This window comes from Phyllobates terribilis, unplaced genomic scaffold (assembly GCF_046119375.1).
Source record: "Phyllobates terribilis strain yellow unplaced genomic scaffold, ASM4611937v1 Scaffold_5__5_contigs__length_657084704, whole genome shotgun sequence".
Classification (NCBI taxonomy): domain Eukaryota; kingdom Metazoa; phylum Chordata; class Amphibia; order Anura; family Dendrobatidae; genus Phyllobates; species Phyllobates terribilis.
In genome coordinates this window covers 607,870,927-607,886,076 of record NW_027362765.1, presented here as the reverse complement: position 1 = coordinate 607,886,076, position 15,150 = coordinate 607,870,927, and positions in this window count along the sequence as shown.

Here is a 15,150-nt window from a genome sequence, read left to right as displayed (position 1 = left end):
CCTCCATCAGGTTGCAAATTAAAAATAATTTTTATCTGCATCTACAGTACCTCTGAAAAAATATTTGGGCTTCTAGCTGTGTGTGGGACTTGTTCTATTAGTCCATCTATACTGACCTCCATCGGGTTGCAAATTGAATATAATTTTTATCTGCATCTAGCTCTGAAAAAATATTTGGCCTTCTAGCAGTGTGTGGGACTTTCTCTATTAGTCCATCTATACTGACCTCCATCAGGTTACAAACTGAATATATTTTTTTTCTGCATCTACCTCTGAAAAAATATTGGGCTTGTAGCTGTGTGTGGGACTTGTTCTATTAATCCATCTATACAGACCTCTATCAGGTTGTAAACTGAATAAAAAATTTTTCTGCATCTACCTCTGAAAAAATATTTGGGCTTCTAGCTGTGTGTGGGACTTGTTCTATTAGTCCATCTATACTGACCTCCATCAGGTTGCAAATTGAATATAATTTTTTTCTGCATCTAACTCAGCCAATAGTTTTGGCCTAATACCACAGTTTGGCCACTCAGCTCTGCTCGGTTCCCATCCATTGTTTTTTTGTGCAAACAACTCCAGAGTTGTGAATTAGTTAACCACCAAAATGAGTGGAAAAAGGCCTGCTGCTGGTGGAAAGGGGAATAGGCGTGTTGGGAAGGGGAAAAAAAGGTTGTGTCCGTGGGGTAGGTGTTAAAGCAACAGTAACATCTGCAGAAGAAAGACCATCTTCCAGCCAAACTAAAATGTCTACTTCTTTTAGCGGACAATGTGATCAGATCCCTTTCTTACGGCCACGCCAATCGCTACAAATTCCAGATGAGGCACAAAAACAGCAGGTGCTTCAACGGATATCAAGTGCTCCTTTAAGTGGGCTCTCCTCCACATCAACTTCAACATCACAAATACTCCAGTCCTCAAAGGTGTCACCCCAATCGCACTTGCTTCCTCACAGCTCCCAAATCTCCAGCTGCCCGTCTGAGTATGAGGTAGAACAGATGGTTGAGTCTGCAGAGCTGTTTACTCATACTATAGCCTGGGAATCAGAGGTCGACTCCAGCGCTTCTGTGAATCCAGACGAGGAAATGATCTGCACTGATGCCCAGAATCTTTATGAGTCGGATCCAGGACCAGACGCCGAAGGTTCTGACCATAATGTAGACCCTCATTCCCAAACTGTAACTCCTGTTGGTGGAGACAATGAGGAAGACGATGATAAGACTCAAATACCTGATTGGAGCGACAACTTTAGTTTTTTGTCAGGGCAGGAACAGGTTGGCTCTGAGGACGACGGGTGTGATAACGCACAGGGTGATGATGATGAGGTTGGAGATCCCACTTACTGTCAACCCACAGTCAGCCAAGAGATGAGGTCAGCAGAGGAGGTGAAGGAAGATGCTAGTGACGACGAGGTCAGGTTGCGCCTTCCTGGACAGAGACGTAGTACTGGAAGCACGTCAACAACTGCATCCTCAAACACAACTCTGCCTCTCACCACAAGTCGTGGTGGCTCTTCAGGTCGCATGGGTGCTAAGCCTTGCATAGCCTGGGCATTTTTTCAGATCGATAAAGATGACCCAACTCGTGTAATCTGTAACATTTGTCAGCAAAAGCTAAGTAGAGGCCAAAAAATACATAGTTTGAGTACTTCATGCATGAACCGGCACATGGACATGAAGCATAAGTTGCAGTGGGAAGCTCAGTGTGCTACAATGCGGCCTAGCCGGCCGGGCCAACCACCGTCTGCCATATCTTGTGCATCCGCGGCCTCTTCATCCTCTGTGACTGGGGGGACAGCAGTCACACCTGTTTTGGGGCGCAGACCTGCCACCTCTTTACCCGCAACAGCCAGCGTGATTGGCAGGTCATCATTTTCTTTGGAGGTGGTAACACCAGCTGGTGTTGAGCGCTGTCCGACATCGATAGCACCACCTTTGGATCAAGGCAACCTAACATGTCCGCCTGCATCTTCCTCACAGACCGGCAGTTTGCCTGGGACACCCTTATCAACCCCGTCTAAGCACAATAGCCATCCCTCGGTCCCTCAGATGTGGACAAGTAAAAGACCATTTCCTCCTAGCCATGAGAAAGCTAAGAGGTTGAATTTTACCATCTGCAAGCTCTTGGCTACAGAAATGCTGCCTTTCCGCCTGGTGGACACAGAGGATTTTCGAGACCTTATGTCCGTCGCAGTGCCCCAGTACCAGATGCCCAGTCGGCACTACTTCTCAAAGAAAGGTGTGCCTGCGCTCCACCAGCATGTCGCACACAACATCACCGCTTCTTTGAGAAACTCTGTGTGTGACAGGGTGCATTTCACCACAGACACTTGGACGAGTAGGCATGGACAGGGGCATTACATGTCGCTGACTGGGCACTGGGTAACTATGGTGACAGCAGGACAAGGGGCTGCTGTCCAAGTCTTGCCGTCCCCACGAGTTGTGCGTCAATCCTCTTTATGTCAAAGTTCCTCCACTGCTTCTGCCTCCTCAACCTCCTCTCGGTCTTCCACCTGCACCCAAAGCCTGTCTGGTCATGGCACAAGCTTTCTAACTGCGCAGAAGGGATCCTGCACACCTCCTTACTATGCTGGCAGTAGGGCTCAACGTCATCAGGCGGTTTTTACATTGAAATGTCTGGGAAATTTGAGTCACACAGCTGAGGAGTTGTGGTCAGCTCTGGAGAACCAATTTCATGAATGGTTGTCTCCACTGGACCTGAAACCAGGGAAGGCCGTGTGCGACAATGCTGCAAACCTGGGTGCGGCCCTTCGCCGGGGCAATGTCACACACGTGCCTTGTATGGCTCACGTGTTGAACCTGGTTGTCCAGCAATTTTTAGCCCACTATCCCAGACTAGATGGCCTTCTGCAGAGGGCACGGTCGCTGTGTGCTCACTTCCTCCGTTCGCATCCCGCAGCTCAGCGACTTACATCTCTACAGAAGTCGTTGGGCCTGCCACTTCACCGGCTAAAATGCGATGTGCCTACCCGGTGGAATTCAACTCTGCACATGTTGCAGCGACTGTGGCAGCACCGACAAGCCCTGGTGCAATACGTTCTGACGTATAGCCTGGGCCAACGAGATCCAGAGGTGGGGCAAATCACGCTGGAGGAGTGGTCTCAGATCAGGGACCTATGCACCCTTCTGCACAGTTTTGAAATGGCGACGAAGATGTTTAGTGCTGACGATGCCATTATCTGCATGACTATTCCAGTGATTTACATGCTGGAGCACATGTTAAACAGAATTCGGAGTCAGGTGGTGGCACAAGAGGAGGTGGAGGAAGTAGAGGAGGAGGAGTTGTATGCGGAAGGGCTAACATCTGCAAGGTCCAGACGGTCGGCAGCACCAAGGCGGCAGGCATGTGAGGGTGGGGGAGATGGTTTTACCAGGGCACATGGTAGCAGCCAAACTAGTGAGGAAGGTGCAGGAGCCCAGGAAGAAGTGGAGGACGAACTGATGGAAGACTCATCAGATGAGGGAGACCTTGATCACATTTCTGTTGTGCGAGGTTGGGGGGAGAGGACAGAGGAAGGAAGCATGATTGTTACCTCGCCACCAACACAACAGGGACTTGGTGCTCCTGGATGCGCAACACACATGAGTGCCTTCTTGCTGCACTACCTGCAACATGACCCTCGAATTGTGAGAATTAGAAATAATCCTGACTACTGGGTTGCCACACTGTTAGATCCCCGGTACAAAAGTAAATTTGCAGAAATTATTCCTGCCATAGAAAGGGATGCACGCATGCAGGAGTATCAGCAGAGACTGTTGCAGAATCTTACATGTGCTTTTCCACAAAATACCAGTGGTGCACGTAGTGAATCTCACAGTTCCAACTTGCCAACCGTGGGACCGTCAAGTGTTCAGCACTCAAACCGTAACAGAACCACAGTATCTGCTGGTAACATCAATTTTGCGGAATCATTTCACCACTTTTTTAGCCCATCCTTTGCAAGGCCACAGGAGACAAGAAGTCTGACACATAGTCAACGCCTAGAGACGATGGTACAGGAGTATCTCCAAGTAAACATTGAAGCCATGACTGTGTCACTGGACCCTTGCTCTTTTTGGGCTTCCAATCTGGATAAATGGCCGGAGCTAGCCACTTACGCCTTGGAGATCTTGTCATGCCCCGCAGCCAGCGTTCTGTTTGAACGTGTGTTCAGCGCTGCTGGTGGTGTGCTGACAGATAAGCGCACGCGGCTCTCCACTGATAATGTAGACAGACTCACGTTCATAAAGATGAACAAATCATGGATCCGAAACGACTTTTCTACCCCTGTGTCATCCTGGGGAGAGTAAAAGCTTGAAGATTGGTTAAAATCACCCTACCAACCGTTTTAAGCTTTCAAATTACTAATCATGTTTATCTGTATCTTGGCTGGAAAATAATTTGGGCTTTGTAGCAGTGTGCAGCACTGATTCTATTAGGCCATCTATAATAAGCTCCACCAGATTTAAAATTACTAATCATGTTTATCTGTATCTTGACTGGAAAATAATTTGGGCTTTGTAGCAGTGTGCAGCACTGATCCTATTAGGCCATCTATACTAAAGCTTCACCAGATTTAAAATTAATAATAATTTTTAGCTGCATCTAGCCCGGAAAATAATTTTGGGGCTCCGAGATGCGCAAGACACATAAGTGCCTTCTTGCTGCACTACCTGCAGCATGACCCTCATATTGTCAGAATTCGAAGTAATCATGACTACTGGGTTGCCACACTCTTAGAACCCCCAAACTTTTCGATCAACCTTTTCATTTTAATAAAGACCAAAAAAATGGTCATTTTTGAAATTATAAGCATTAGCAGGTTGTTAGAAATTGAAATCAAACAGTTTTCAACTCAAAACTTTATTCTAGGTTACATTTTCACAAATAACCCCTTGTTCGAAAGGAGCTTCTGAACTCTCTCGTCCATTGAATTTGTCAGGTTTTGGATGGTTTCTGCTTCAATTGTTTTGCATGAGGACAGAATACCCTCCCAGAGCTGTTGCTTAGATGTGAACTGCCTCCCGCCATCATAGACACTCCTTTTAATGATGCTCCAAAGGTTCTGAATGGGGTAGAGGTCAGGGGAGCATGGGGGTCCTACCATAAGTTTGTCCCCTTTTATGCCCATATCAGCCAGAGAAGCAGATGTTTTATGTGCAGCATGAGATGGTGCATTATCATGCAAAAAAATGATCTTGCTGTGAAATACACGGTTCTTCTTCTTGAACCATGGCAGGAAGTGCTGTTTGAGAAAATCCACATACATTATGGAGTTCATCTTTAGCGCCTTCAGGGATCCTAAAGGGGCCGACAATCTCTCTCCCCATGATTCCAGCCCAAAACATTACTCCACCTCCTCCTTGTTGGCGCTGTAGCCGTGTTTGCGTGGGGTGTCCATCAACCAGCCATCCTCCACTCCATCCATCTGGACCATCGAGCGCTGCACGGCACTCATCCGTGAACAAAACAGTTTTGAAACCAGTCTTCATGTAATGTTTGGCCCACTGGAGCCGTTTCTGCTTGTGTGAAGTGGATAGAGGAGGTCGACAGGATGGCGTATGCACAGCTGCAAACCTCTGAAGGACCCTGCATCTTGTTGTTCGGGGGACGTTGGAGGCACCAGCAGCTTCAAAAACTTGTCTGCTGCTATGACAAGGCTTTTTTGCTGCTGCTCTTTCAACCTGACGTAATTGCCCTTAGGAAAGAGTCCTCAATTTGCCCTTATCAGCACGCACACGTGTGTACTGTGAATCAGCTACATACTTCTTGATTGCCAAGACACTTCATCCTGATCATCGCACAATGTTGATTGTAGTCATGCCTTGACCTAAACACTCCACAATTTGTTGCTTCTCAGCAGCCGACACATCCTTTTTCTTTCCCATTTTGGCAGAAAATGTAGGCTGCTTAATAATGTGAGGGCCAGGCAAAGGGAAAGTTGGACTGGATGGAATCCTATATGGATTTGGGGAGGGAGACATCGAGGGCCTCAGACTTCGCTGCATTGATTTTAAAATTTGACCATGTAACAAAGTGATCTATTTCAGCCATAACAGCATGGATGGATATATGTGATTGAGTGATATATACTAGGACATCATCAGCAAATAGAGAGCACTTGTACTCGGTGCCTCCCACCTCAATCCACCTAATATTGGGGTTATGGCGAATTGATGAGAGCAGGTGCTCCGTCACTAGGATGTATAAGAGAGGGGACAGAGAACATCCCTGCCTTGTCCCATTGGTGATTGTGAAAGGTGATGAAAATGTTCTGACGCGCCCCCTGGGCCTTGGGACACCCAGAGCCGGACCCTTTTTGGTGGATGCTGGTGGTTGTAGTCTCCGTGGCGGCGATCCGGTTCCGTGGCTCAGGGCGGTCAAACCAGTGGCGGAACTATTTATGTGGTTTTGATGTTTAAATGTCCGACTACGCCACCCGTGTATTGTGGTCAGAGTGAACCGCCGCTCCAGGGCAGACCGCTGAGGCTGGTGTTGTGGGTGCAGCAGAGCGTAGGATAACTCCCCACGGGAGGAGTATAGCCTCAGGGCAGTGTATGCGGAGGATGGGGGTGATGGTGCAGGGCAGCAGCAGTAACGAAACGGAGTTAGTGATGCAGTCCAGGGCCTTTACTCACAGTTCTTATTATCCAGACCACGTCTGCAGTAGAGATGAGCGTTGTTCTACTCGAACTGTTCGCCAATCTCAAATTCGAGCTGTTTTGGGCGGTGTTCGAGCCGGTCGGCGAACACGAACAATTTGAGAAAAATTCGGCTGTTCGAGGTTATGTTCGATAACTGTTCGTGCACCAAAATCATAACTGGATTTTTTCTCAGTAATGATGAAAATTAATGTTAATACGCAGTTTGAGTGTACAGCGGGGCGGGGGGAGGGGCAGGGGATGGATCTCTGCAGGAACAATGAAGATCTCCATTTTTTTTTCTCTTTCCCGCATTTGCAGTGGGGAGGTGCAATCTGTCAGCCTATCAGCAGCGCACACACTGAGCGAAGTGCTTTTTTTCACACAAGCAAGGGCATGTGTGATTGGCAGTGTATGTCACATGTCCTTGCCGTATAAGACCAAGCCATTTTCCCCGTCGCCACCATTTTCTCACTGCTGCAGCTGCGTGTTAGACGGCACCGCTGTTGCTGTGTGCGCTATACCTTGTTAATTTCAAGCCAATTTTCGCACAAATATACAGATAGCTTGGGAGTAGGGAATAGTTGTGATTGCAGTCCTTTTAAGGACTAGGTTACAGCATTTCCTACGACTTTTATCAGGCAGGTCTGTGCTCTTAAATAGATAGATTGTGGGAGTAAAGACTAATTGTAATTGGAGTCCTTTTCAGGACTAGGTTACATCAGTTCCTATCAGTTTTTGCCAGGCAGGTCTGTGCCAGTGCTGTGCAAGTTTTTTTCACAGCATTTGGCTGAATCTAGCAAAGCTAATCCTTTTTGGCCTATTGCAGAGTGTGTTAGTCAGTGGAGTAGCCTATCTGTGTTGCAAGATATACCACCTGTGTATAGAATACCAATTTTTTTACTGCACCTAGTGAAGTAAAATCTTTTGGGCATAGCATCATTCTATTAGTCCATCTATACTGACCTCCATCAGGTTGCAAACTGAATATAATTTTTTTCTTCATTTAGCTCTGAAAAAATATTTGGGCTTCTAGCATTGTGTGGGACTTGTTCTATTAGTCCTTCTATACTGACGTCCAGCAGGTTGCAAATTTAATATAATTTTTTTCTGCATCTAGCTCTGAAAAAATATTTGGGCTTCTAGCGGTGTGTGGGACTTGGTCTATTAGTCCATCTATACTGACCTCCATCAGGTTGCAAATTAAAAATAATTTTTTTCTGCATCTAGCTCTGAAAACATATTTGGGCTTCTAGCAGTGTGTGGGACTTGGTCTATTAGTCCATCTATACTGACCTCCATCAGGTTGCAAATTAAAAATATTTTTTTTCTGCATCTAGCTCTGAAAAAATATTTGGGCTTCTAGCAGTATGTGGGACTTGGTCTATTAGTCCATCTATACTGACCTCCATCAGGTTGCAAATTAAAAATAATTTTTTTCTTCATTTAGCTCTGAAAAAATATTTGGGCTTCTAGCAGTGTGTGGGACTTGTTCTATTAGTCCTTCTATACTGACCTCCAGCAGGTTGCAAATTGAATATAATTTTTTTCTGCATCTAGCTCTGAAAAAATATTTGGGCTTCTAGCGGTGTGTGGGACTTGGTCTATTAGTCCATCTATACTGACCTCCATCAGGTTGCAAATTAAAAATAATTTTTTTCTGCATCTAACCCAGCCAATAGTTTTGGCCTAATACCACAGTTTGGCCACTCAGCTCTGCTCGGTTACCATCCATTGTTTTTTTGTGCAAACAACTCCAGAGTTGTGAATTAGTTAACCACCAAAATGAGTGGAAAAAGGCCTGCTGCTGGTGGAAAGGGGAATAGGTGTGTTGGGAAGGGGAAAAAAGGTTGTGTCCGTGGGGTAGGTGCAGAAGAAAGACCATCTTCCAGCCAAACTAAAATGTCTACTTCTTTTAGCGGACAATGTGATAAGATCCCTTTCTTACGGCCACGCCAATCGCTACAAATTCCAGATGAGGCACAAAAACAGCAGGTGCTTCAACGGATATCAAGTGCTCCTTTAAGTGGGCTCTCCTCCACATCAACTTCAACATCACAAATACTCCAGTCCTCAAAGGTGTCACCCAAATCGCACTTGCTTCCTCACAGCTCCCAAATCTCCAGCTGCCCGTCTGAGTATGAGGTAGAACAGATGGTTGAGTCTGCAGAGCTGTTTACTCATACTATAGCCTGGGAATCAGAGGTCGACTCCAGCGCTTCTGTGAATCCAGACGAGGAAATGATCTGCACTGATGCCCAGAATCTTTATGAGTCGGATCCAGGACCAGACGCAGAAGGTTCTGACCATAATGTAGACCCTCATTCCTAAACTGTAACTCCTGTTGGTGGAGACAATGAGGAAGACGATGATAAGACTCAAATACCTGATTGGAGCGACAACTTTAGTTTTTTGTCAGGGCAGGAACAGGTTGGCTCTGAGGACGACGGGTGTGATAACGCACAGGGTGATGATGATGAGGTCGGAGATCCCACTTACTGTCAACCCACAGTCAGCCAAGAGATGAGGTCAGCAGAGGAGGTGGAGGAAGATGCTAGTGACGACGAGGTCAGGTTGCGCCTTCCTGGACAGAGACGTAGTACTGGAAGCACGTCAACAACTGCATCCTCAAACACAACTCTGCCTCTCACCACAAGTCGTGGTGGCTCTTCAGGTCGCATGGGTGCTAAGCCTTGCATAGCCTGGGCATTTTTTCAGATCGATAAAGATGACCCAACTCGTGTTATCTGTAACATTTGTCAGCAAAAGCTAAGTAGAGGCCAAAAAATACATAGTTTGAGTACTTCATGCATGAACCGGCACATGGACATGAAGCATAAGTTGCAGTGGGAAGCTCGTGTGCTACAATGCGGTCTAGCCGGCCGGGCCAACCACCGTCTGCCATATCTTGTGCATCCGCGGCCTCTTCATCCTCTGTGACTGGGGGGACAGCAGTCACACCTGTTTTGGGGCGCAGACCTGCCACCTCTTTACCCGCAACAGCCAGCGTGATTGGCAGGTCATCATTTTCTTTGGAGGTGGTAACACCAGCTGGTCTTGAGCGCTGTCCGACATCGATAGCACCACCTTTGGATCAAGGCAACCTAACATGTCCGCCTGCATCTTCCTCACAGACCGGCAGTTTGCCGGGGACACCCTTATCAACCCCGTCTAAGCACAATAGCCAGCCCTCGGTCCCTCAGATGTGGACAAGTAAAAGACCATTTCCTCCTAGCCATGAGAAAGCTAAGAGGTTGAATTTCACCATCTGCAAGCTCTTGGCTACAGAAATGCTGCCTTTCCGCCTGGTGGACACAGAGGATTTTCGAGACCTTATGTCCGTCGCAGTGCCCCAGTACCAGATGCCCAGTCGGCACTACTTCTCAAAGAAAGGTGTGCCTGCGCTCCACCAGCATGTCGCACACAACATCACCGCTTCTTTGAGAAACTCTGTGTGTGACAGGGTGCATTTCACCACAGACACTTGGACGAGTAGGCATGGACAGGGGCGTTACATGTCGCTGACTGGGCACTGGGTAGCTATGGTGACAGCAGGACAAGGGGCTGCTGTCCAAGTCTTGCCGTCCCCACGAGTTGTGCGTCAATCCTCTTTATGTCATTTTTCCTCCACTGCTTCTGCCTCCTCAACCTCCTCTCGGTCTTCCACCTGCACCCAAAGCCTGTCTGGTCATGCCACAAGCTTTCTAACTGCGCAGAAGGGATCCTGCACACCTCCTTACTATGCTGGCAGTAGGGCTCAACGTCATCAGGCGGTTTTTACATTGAAATGTCTGGGAAATGTGAGTCACACAGCTGAGGAGTTGTGGTCAGCTCTGGAGAACCAATTTCATGAATGGTTGTCTCCACTGGACCTGAAACCAGGGAAGGCCGTGTGCGACAATGCTGCAAACCTGGGTGCGGCCCTTCGCCGGGGCAATGTCACACACGTGCCTTGTATGGCTCACGTGTTGAACCTGGTTGTCCAGCAATTTTTAGCCCACTATCCCAGACTAGATGGCCTTCTGCAGAGGGCACGGTCGCTGTGTGCTCACTTCCTCCGTTCGCATCCCGCAGCTCAGCGACTTACATCTCTACAGAAGTCGTTGGGCCTGCCACTTCACCGGCTAAAATGCGATGTGCCTACCCGGTGGAATTCAACTCTGCACATGTTGCAGCGACTGTGGCAGCACCGACAAGCCCTGGTGCAATACGTTCTGACGTATAGCCTGGGCCAACGAGATTCAGAGGTGGGGCAAATCACGCTGGAGGAGTGGTCTCAGATCAGGGACCTATGCACCCTTCTGCACAGTTTTGAAATGGCGACGAAGATGTTTAGTGCTGACGATGCCATTATCAGCATGACTATTCCGGTGATTTACATGCTGGAGCACATGTTAAACAGAATTCGGAGTCAGGTGGTGGCACAAGAGGAGGTGGAGGAAGTAGAGGAGGAGGAGTTGTATGCGGAAGGGCTAACATCTGCAAGGTCCAGACGGTCGGCAGCACCAGGGCGGCAGGCATGTGAGGGTGGGGGAGATGATTTTACCAGGGCGCATGGAAGCAGCCAAACTAGTGAGGAAGGTGCAGGAGCCCAGGAAGAAGTGAAGGACGAACTGATGGAAGACTCATCAGATGAGGGAGACCTTGATCACATTTCTGTTGTGCGAGGTTGGGGGGAGAGGACAGAGGAAGGAAGCATGATTGTTACCTCGCCACCAACACAACAGGGACTTGGTGCTCCTGGATGCGCAACACATATGAGTGCCTTCTTGCTGCACTACCTGCAACATGACCCTCGAATTGTGAGAATTAGAAATAATCCTGACTACTGGGTTGCCACACTGTTAGATCCCCGGTACAAAAGTAAATTTGCAGAAATTATTCCTGCCATAGAAAGGGATGCACGCATGCAGGAGTATCAGCAGAGACTGTTGCAGAATCTTACATGTGCTTTTCCACAAAATACCAGTGGTGCACGTAGTGAATCTCACAGTTCCAACTTGCCAACCGTGGGACCGTCAAGTGTTCAGCACTCAAACCGTAACAGAACCACAGTATCTGCTGGTAACATCAATTTTGCGGAATCATTTCACCACTTTTTTAGCCCATCCTTTGCAAGGCCACAGGAGACAAGAAGTCTGACACATAGTCAACGCCTAGAGACGATGGTACAGGAGTATCTCCAAGTAAACATTGAAGCCACGACTGTGTCACTGGACCCTTGCTCTTTTTGGGCTTCCAATCTGGATAAATGGCCGGAGCTAGCCACTTACGCCTTGGAGATCTTGTCATGCCCCTCAGCCAGCGTTCTGTCTGAACGTGTGTTCAGCGCTGCTGGTGGTGTGCTGACAGATAAGCGCACGCGGCTCTCCACTGATAATGTAGACAGACTCACGTTCATAAAGATGAACAAATCATGGATCCGAAACGACTTTTCTACCCCTGTGTCATCCTGGGGAGAGTAAAAGCTTGATGATTGGTTAAAATCACCCTACCAACCGTTTTAAGCTTTCAAATTACTAATCATGTTTATCTGTATCTTGACTGGAAAATAATTTGGGCTTTGTAGCAGTGTGCAGCACTGATCCTATTAGGCCATCTATAATAAGCTTCACCAGATTTAAAATTAAAAATAATTTTTAGCTGCATCTAGCCCGGAAAATAATTTTGGGGCTCCGAGATGCGCAAGACACATAAGTGCCTTCTTGCTGCACTACCTGCAGCATGACCCTCATATTGTCAGAATTCGAAGTAATCATGACTACTGGGTTGCCACACTCTTAGATCCCCCAAACTTTTCGATCAACCTTTTCATTTTAATAAAGACCAAAAAAATGGTCATTTTTGAAATTATAAGCATTAGCAGGTTGTTAGAAACTGAAATCAAACAGTTTTCAACTCAAAACTTTATTCTAGGTGATGTTACATTTTCACATAGGACCCCTTGTTCGAAAGGAGCTTCTGAACTCTCTCGTCCATTGAATTTGTCAGGTTTTGGATGGTTTCTGCTTCAATTGTTTTGCATGAGGACAGAATACCCTCCCAGAGCTGTTGCTTAGATGTGAACTGCCTCCCGCCATCATAGACACTCCTTTTAATGATGCTCCAAAGGTTCTGAATGGGGTAGAGGTCAGGGGAGCATGGGGGTCACACCATAAGTTTGTCCCCTTTTATGCCCATATCAGCCAGAGATGCAGATGTTTTATGTGCAGCATGAGATGGTGCATTATCATGCAGAAAAATGAACTTGCTGTGAAATACACGGTTCTTCTTCTTGAACCATGGCAGGAAGTGCTGTTTGAGAAAATCCACATACATTATGGAGTTCATCTTTAGCGCCTTCAGGGATCCTAAAGGGGCCGACAATCTCTCTCCCCATGATTCCAGCCCAAAACATTACTCCACCTCCTCCTTGTTGGCGCTGTAGCCGTGTTTGCGTGGGGTGTCCATCAACCAGCCATCCTCCACTCCATTCATCTGGACCATCGAGCGCTGCACGGCACTCATCCGTGAACAAAACAGTTTTGAAATCAGTCTTCATGTAATGTTTGGCCCACTGGAGCCGTTTCTGCTTGTGTGAAGTGGATAGAGGAGGTCGACAGGATGGCGTATGCACAGCTGCAAACCTCTGAAGGACCCTGCATCTTGTTGTTCGGGGGACGTTGGAGGCACAAGCAGCTTCAAAAACTTGTCTGCTGCTATGACAAGGCTTTTTTGCCGCTGCTCTTTCAACCTGACGTAATTGCCTGTAGGAAAGAGTCCTCAATTTGCCCTTATCAGCACGCACACGTGTGTACTGTGAATCAGCTACATACTTCTTGATTGCCAAGACACTTCATCCTGATCATCGCACAATGTTGATTGTAGTCATGCCTTGACCTAAACACTCCACAATTTGTTGCTTCTCAGCAGCCGACACATCCTTTTTCTTTCCCATTTTGGCAGAAAATGTAGGCTGCTTAATAATGTGAGAGAGCCTTCTTAAGTAGTCTTGCCTTTCATTGGACACACCTGCCAAACTAATTAGCACAGGTGTCTGCAATTGCTTACAGTGATATAAAGAGCCCTGACACACATCACCATCAATGAGTTTAACTGACAAACAAACAAATTCTTCCCTTATCACTCCTAAACACTTTTTGCATAATAATTTGGAACGCGGTGTACATGTGCTTTTCCACAAAACACCAGTGGTTCACGTAGTGAATCTTACAGTTCTAACTTGCCAACCGTGGTCTGTATGGAATTGTTCAATAAAGGGCCCAAAATTAAGATAACATAGATGGGAGAGGTCTCTATGAATAGGAATTCCTAAGTATTTGATACCCTGTGAGGGCCAGGCAAAGGGAAAGTTGGACTGGATGGAATCCTATATGGATTTAGGGAGGGAGACATCGAGGGCCTCAGACTTCGCTGCATTGATTTTAAAATTTTACCATGTAACAAAGTGATCTATTTCAGCCATAACAGCAGGGATGGATATATGTGATTGAGTGATATATACTAGGACATCATCAGCAAATAGAGAGCACTTGTACTCGGTGCCTCCCACCTCAATCCACCTAATATTGGGGTTATGGCGAATTGATGAGAGCAGGTGCTCCGTCACTAGGATGTATAAGAGAGGGGACAGAGGACATCCCTGCCTTGTCCCATTGGTGATTGTGAAAGGTGATGAAAATGTTCTGACGCACCCCCTGGGCCTTGGGACACCCGGAGCCGGACCCTTTTTGGTGGATGCTGGTGGTTGTAGTCTTCGTGGCGGCGATCCGGTTCCGTGGCTCAGGGCGGTCAAACCAGTGGCGGAACTATTTATGTGGTTTTGATGTTTAAATGTCCGACTACGCCACCCGTGGATTGCGGTCAGAGTGAACCGCCGCTACAGGGCAGACCGCTAAGGCTGGTGTTGTGGGTGCAGCAGAGCGTAGCATAACTCCCCACGGGAGGAGTATAGCCTCAGGGCAGTGTATGCGGAGGATGGGGGTGATGGTGCAGGGCAGCAGCAGTAACGACACGGAGTCAGTGATGCAGTTCAGGGCCTTTACTCACAGTTCTTATTATCCAGACCACGTCTGCAGGTAACGGCTGCCCACGTCGTACTGTGCTCACCAGGTGAGGGGCTCAGACAACTCCCAGATAACTTTGGAGCGCTTCACAGGACCCCCTTTGTGTGTCCTTTGTCTGGCCTTTCTTACCAACACTTCTGTCTGGCTGCCTCGGGCCTCCTCTTGGTAAACTTGGCGCCAGTTTCCCTGACCCTATGTGGTGCCTTCCTAGCGGGTGGAGCAAGGGGCTGCGCCACATAAAATGTCAGAGCCTCCGGTTTCTAGCTGAGGGTCGTTTCCTGCCTCCACTAGTTCGGGGACCGGTCTCCACCTTTGGCCTGACCCCTCCACGCAGGTGGATTCGGGCGTGCGGTGGCGACTCGCCCGTCCGCACCCCTGGGATCCCTTCATTCCTCGTTCCTGGAGCCTTCTCCGCTCCTCTTCCTTCCTTCTCCCTCTTGCAGGCC